We start from the raw sequence: 6680 nt of genomic DNA, 5'->3' as shown, positions 1-6680 counted from the left end.
TCATGCACATTTGCAAGTATTTCTTTAATCTGCATGGTTTCTACTTCTAATTGTTATGGGAATAAGCATTATATTAGGTAAAGAAGTGCAGCTTCCAGTTGGAGAGGCTGTTAATCAGGAGAAATATTCTCATTTTTGTCCAGTCTTTCCAAAGCTCTACCTAAATGGAGCTTGCACCCCACTCTGGAAATCTGATTTATTTGCTTATTTAAAATGGTACAGTATTGGATATATTAGTACAGTATTGGATAGCATAGTATTGCAAGATACCTTTGATGAGGTATATCTAAAATGCCTGTAGTCATAATTCTAACAGAACAAAACTGATTCAATAACATTGGAGAACTTGATTTAGGCTGTATTTTTAAACAAGCGTTTAAGCAATCTCCCTAAATTAATGCATAAATTGAAACTCAAATATTCCTCAAAGTTCATACTTTTTGAATTTAGAGGTAGTCTCAAAAAGACATAAAAATTCATGCTTTAAAGGAAGAAATAATAGTTTTAGTAAAAACAATGGGACAGAACGGATTATCACTGCCACCGAGATGGATTGATCTGTTTGTTTCTAGTTGTAACAGTTGAGGAACAACAAAAAAATTGGGAACGATCAATACTTCTACAGAAGAACAGAAGGGGGGGGGAATGATGGACTCATCACCTGCTCATTAGGCAGAATGTTTTCTTTCTTTCTTTCACCAGCAAAGTTCTTAAAGAGCCTTCGAGCACCTGCTCATCCCTCAAAAAGGGAGGAGTAGGAAATGTTCCATTATCACAATGGAGGAGAAAGATGGCATTAGGCACATGTCTGAATGGGGATACATGCTTTGGAAAGAAGTTGGGTGTTACTGGGATGGAGAAGGGGGGAGGAAAGAGGAAGAAAATTTCCAAGGAGACCATACGAGCCATAAAATTGATTATCATAACAAAGGGGGGGGGAGATGAGTATTTGTGTAAGAGAGGATGGGGTGGGGGAGGGGACAAGCTGGGACACTGAAGGTATAAAAGGCTTCCACCATCCAGGCATGGAAAAGAAGAGAGAAACACTCCAGTGCATGTGGCTGTTTTAAATTGCTCCAACAGGCTTCAAGTCTCTAGATAGTTGGGCAAGAACAGTCAAGACAACAGTATGAAGGTATCTAGAATGACCATCCTCATGCTTTCCATGCCGTTTTGTTTTCTGATTCAAACTGGGAAAGGGCTGGCTGCTGAAGAAGTCAACCCGGCTGGAGCTGCAAAATTTAGGAAGAATCTCCATCCCAGTCACAGAGACAAAGAGGTAGAAGGGAGGAAACAGCCTTCCCCTAGATTGTGGAAGGCTGCAGAAGGAGAAGCCCAACTAGGTGATGGAGCGTATGACAAAGCCGCAAGCAATTTGCAACTGGGAACCAGTAAGCAGAAGCCAAATGGCAAAAGGCCGTTTCTCCCACAGTCCACTCCAAAGAGCAAGAGTCAAGGGCATGAAGACCACTTAGAAGGCCATGGGAACTTTAATACAGATACGGTGAGTAATATATATACATTTAATTAATTTTGGTCTGATCCTGAAATGCTCTTCCAATTTTTGCTGTAAATAAAATTTTACTTTGTAGTTGGGTTTTTGTCGGATTAGCAGGGGAATGGTAGTGTGTCACTTAAATGTGACGAAGGGTCGAATTGCAGTTAGAAGATTATACAGAATTTTTTATTTTTTATTTCATCAAGCCGCAGTATTCAGGAAATACAAATAGTCCTCGACGTATGACCATAACGGAGCCCAAAATTTCTGTTGTTAAGTGAGATGTTTAAGTGAGTTTTGCTCCATTTTATGACCTTTCTTGCCGCAGTTGTTGAGTGAATCGATGCTGTTGATAAGTTAGTAACCCGGTTGTTAAGTGAATCTGGTTTTCCCCATTGACTTTGCTTGTCAGAAGGTCACAAAAGGGGATGATCACATGATCCTGAGACACAGCAACGGTCATAAATACGAGTCAGCTGCCAAGCATCTTAATTTTGATCACATGATCATGGTGGACGTTGCAAAGGTCGTAACTGAAAAGCGGGCCTAAGTCACTTTCTCCGGTGCCGTCATAACTTTGAACGGTCCCTAAATGAACTGTTGCAAGTTGCAGACTACTTGTACTTGCAAACTGGCAACCAAATTAAATTAATCCGGATTCCTTGAAGCAGATAATGGCAACCAAAAAGCCAATAGATGAGGAATTACACCTCCTCCTTTGACAAAAACCAATTTAATAAGGTTTAGCTAACAAAAGTTACTATCAGCCCCACTAGTAGACCAGACTAAGAAATCATTGCTACAAGAAAAGTAAAACTACTTTTATTGAGATTGGTCATAACTGAAATTTGCAATTCTAATTCTCTTATTAGGAGGAAATGTTCTTATACACGTAGTCCTCACTTTACAACAGTTTGGTGACTGTTCGAGGTTTACAATGGCACTGAAAAAAGTGACTTTTATGACCATTTTTCACACTTATGACCATTGTGGCATCCCATGGCCATGTGATCAAAATTCAGACAGTTGGCAACTGACTCATATTTATGATGGTTGCAGTGTCCCGGGGTCAGGTTTTGTGACTTTCTGACAAGCAAAGTCAATGGGGAAGTAAGATTCACTTAACAGCCATGTTACTAACTTACCAACTGCAGTGGTTCACTTAATAACTGCTGAAAGGAAGGTCATAAAATGGGGCAAAATTCATCTAACAAATGTTTTGCTTAGAAACATAAATTTTTGCCTCAGTTGTAGTCATAAACTGAGGACTAATGAATTAGGGAGGCATCTGTCTGAGATGCTTCTGAATACTATCTAAACATTGTAGATTTAGGGAAAAGTTTTATCTCTTGTCACCTTGGCGACAGAGTTTGTCTATCAACATCAACTTCCTTAATTTCTAGTTATATTGATTCACGATCGCCACAAAAATATAAGTCTAGCAAAAAACACAATACAAATTAATGAATGACTGAGACAGCATTTCTTTCTTTCAAACAATGCTTCTTATCTGCAGTTTCTTTTATTTCCTTCTCAGTATTCCTGCCCTGGGATCCAGTTGAAAGCCTGCCGAAAACCGTCTGATTGCGATGGCTGCTTGGGCCTCTATACTTGCAAACTTCCAAAAGGAAGGTGTGACTTCAAAGCAGTTTCCCGACAAACAGGTACCACAGAAACTAAGCAGAGCGTCAAAGTACAAGTGAATGAGATTCTTCTCCCATTTTCAAATATTCCTTACAAAGATCAATACAGTGCTTGTTCTCACTAGTGTGATGTAATGGCTAAAATATTGAACTAGGACCAGTGGTGGGTTGCTCCCGGTTCAGACCGGATCTATAGAACCGGTAGTATAACTGGCGGGAGGCTCCACCCACTGACCCTGACATCATCAGAAGCGATCTGCGCATGCGCAGAAGCAAGGCATGCGCGCGAGCGATCTCTTTGCGAACCGGTAGTAAAGGTAAGTAGAACCTATCCCTGACTAGGATTGATGTTCGGGGGAAGAACCAAAATAAAATTCAATCTCAGCAATAAAGCTCAGAGGGTTATCAATATAAGAGAATATTTGAAGCTCAGGGTTGAACTGTGGGCTTTTGGCTGTTTTCATGCAGATGTTTCTAATTTCGGAATGAAATGTCTGCAAGAAAACACCCAAGCTCAGAGAATACCAAAGGACCCCCAATAGGATATTCACTCTCTCTATCACTCAACCCAACCTTCCTTGCAAGATTGTGTTACGGAGAAACACTGAAAGAGAGCAAATTAGATTACTTCCAACTTTTGAAGGAAGAGTAGTGACTAATCTGAATGTCTAAATAAATGCCTTTACATCTGGGTAGTTCCATAGAAGAAAATTACACATTATGATCCTTAATACAAAAAGAAAATTAAATATCCCACAGGAAATTAGAGATCAGTGAATGCTTTTCAGATATGTATAAATATATAGTCTGTCATAGTGATGTCTAGAACTAGATTTGACATCGTGCACAGTAAAAAACCTGCTGAACGTTTCAAATGCTGTCTTCAAGCAATAGGCAACAGAGGGCGCTGTAAGGTCACAAGAAATGAAAATCTGATAAGATTTAGAATGCTCTTGCAATCTTTGTACAATATATTTAAATATATCATATATTTAAAAAAAACTACATGTGAAAGGTTTTGCCATTGGCTTCGGCATCAATTTCTCCTGCAATGATTAAAAAACAGAACAAAACCGAGGACTGGTCCTTTAAAAATGCATCCATAATGTCCCTCCTTCCAGCCTTGATCTTAATAGTCTAGCTCATGTTTGATCTCGTGGTGGCCCTATTCCAGGGGTGAAATCCAGCAGGTTCTGACAGGTTCTGGAGAACCGGGAGTGGACATTTTGAGCAGTTTGGAGAACCAGCAGCAGAAATTTTGAGTAGTTCGGAGAACTGGCAAATACCACCTCTGGCTGGCCCCAGAGTGGGGTAGGAATGGAGATTTTGAAGTATCCTTCCCCTGGAGTGGGGTGGGAATGGAGGTTTTGCAGTATCCTTCCCCTGCCATGCCCACCAAGCCACACCCACAGAACGGTAGTAAAAAAATTTGGATTTCACCACTGCCCTATTCCTATTTTTTAAAAAATTCCTGTTTAATTCAAGGCAAAGTCACTGTGTATAAATTTTATAAGTTGTATTTCTGCATAGTTGCGTTCATGTGACTGGGCAGGAGATGCCCGTTAGGAAGGAAAATACATGCCATTAGCTAAGTTTGGATCAAATAATAGAGTCAAGTAATAGAATCAGTATTTCTCTCCTTTACCAATAAGAACATTTTATTAGGTTCCTGGTTTTTTTTAGACTTATCACTATATTGAAAAAAAAAAAGCAAAGTCAGAGTTGTAATTTGCACATTAAAAATGTGTACCGGGATTTTAAAAAATCCAAAGAGAAGAAAAAGCTATTAAATCAGTTTTAATCTAGTCCCAAAATGTAAAATCAAAAGGCCACTCTAGGAAAGAATGGCATCATAGCTATGAACACTGTTCATTGACAGTTTGAGTATCTTTCCTATTCCAGCTTGTTGTTTTGAGGGGGAAATGCAAAACCTTAGCCTTGGGACCACAAAGGAAGAAAAAAAAAAAGGAAAAATAAAAGGAAAAAGTTTCCTTAAATCATTGACCTCAAGATTTTCTGGACTTCCCAAATTCCCTGTGAGCTTTTGTCATACTTTCTAGGACCTGAATTTCAACATAATTGGAGACCATCAAAATGGGAATTCTTGAATGAGAAGCAAATCATTTTCAAGGGAAAAAAAAACCCCAGGGAAGTCCAGTTGCCTTTTTGGAAAAGCACCTTTGCACCATGCAAGAGCTATCCATGTTCTACCCATGTAATTAGCATGCCACTACTCATTGTTGGCTTTCTCTACTCTGCCCCAAATCTGAGTTCACACAGCCTACAAAACTTTCTGTAGACAATTTTAAGTATAAGTATAATTTTATTTCTATACCGCCCTTCTCCCAAAGGACTCAGGGCGGTGTACAGCCTATTTAAAAACACAAGACAAACATCAATTAAAAATTTAAAATTATTAAATAAATTCGGCTCAGTTTGAAACCCCAGAAATTTAAAATACCCCAATTTAAAATTATTATATTGATAGCCCGGCCTGGCGGAACAACAGAGTCTTCAGTGCACAGCGAAATACCCGGAGGTCGGAGATCTTACGCATTTCCTGGGGCAGTTCATTCCACAGGGCTGGGGCCCCCACAGAGAAGGCCCTCCCCCTGGGTTTCACCAGCCAACATAACTTAGCCGATGACACCCTGAGGAGACCCCCTCTGTGGGAGCGAACTGGCCGGTGGGAGGCTATTGGTGGCAGAAATCGGTCTTGAAGGTACCCAGGTCCTATGCCATGGAGTGCTTTAAAGGTGGTGACCAACACCTTGAATCGCACCCGGAAGACCACTGGGAGCCAGTGCAGCTCGCGCAGGAGGGGTGTCACGTGGGCCGCAATTTTAACTTGCCATGGACCACAAAATGTGGTTGTTTTTAAACTATGGTTTATACCTTAAAATATTAAGCAAAGACAAGTAGTTGTGGTTATCTCAAACTTGTTTAAAATTGACAAGGTTTTCCTGGCATAGAAATGCTTCAGAGTTGATGATGACAAGGGGAAGAGATATTGATAAGCTGGCATTCCAGTTTCTACCATGTAAGGCACTGACATGTTTTTTCCCCCCATACAATCCATCATGCAAAACTTTTAAGTGATGCACTATTAGCAAGGTTGCCATTACACTTAATTTTTGGAAGACTTGCTTGCGGCAAGTCTATGGTACTCAATGTCACCCCAAACTATAAAATGGGTGGCAAATGAATTTTATTATAATAATAAAAATAGTTTGGAAGAACTAATTTCCCAATTGTATTGAATCATACGGGAAGCCACGTGCTATTATTTGCATACTATAGTCACTTTGGTGTTGCATGTTCTCACTGCTTACAATGCTGTTTTGCTATTGTGGAAATTTGGTTATATGGATTCGGCCTGCAGTCCACACAACTGGCTGCATCCCTAGGTAAAAGTAAAGGTTCCCCTCACACATCTGTGCTAGTTGTTCCCGACTCTAGGGGGCGGTGCTCATCTCCATTTCAAAGCAGCACTGTCTGAAGACGTCTCCGTGGCCATGTGGCCGGCATGACTAAATACC

This window comes from Pantherophis guttatus, chromosome 7 (genome assembly GCF_059756535.1).
Source record: "Pantherophis guttatus breed Tessera chromosome 7, ASM5975653v1, whole genome shotgun sequence".
Lineage (NCBI taxonomy): Eukaryota > Metazoa > Chordata > Lepidosauria > Squamata > Colubridae > Pantherophis > Pantherophis guttatus.
The sequence above is the reverse complement of the archived record's forward strand: the minus strand, read 5'-3'. Positions refer to the sequence as shown.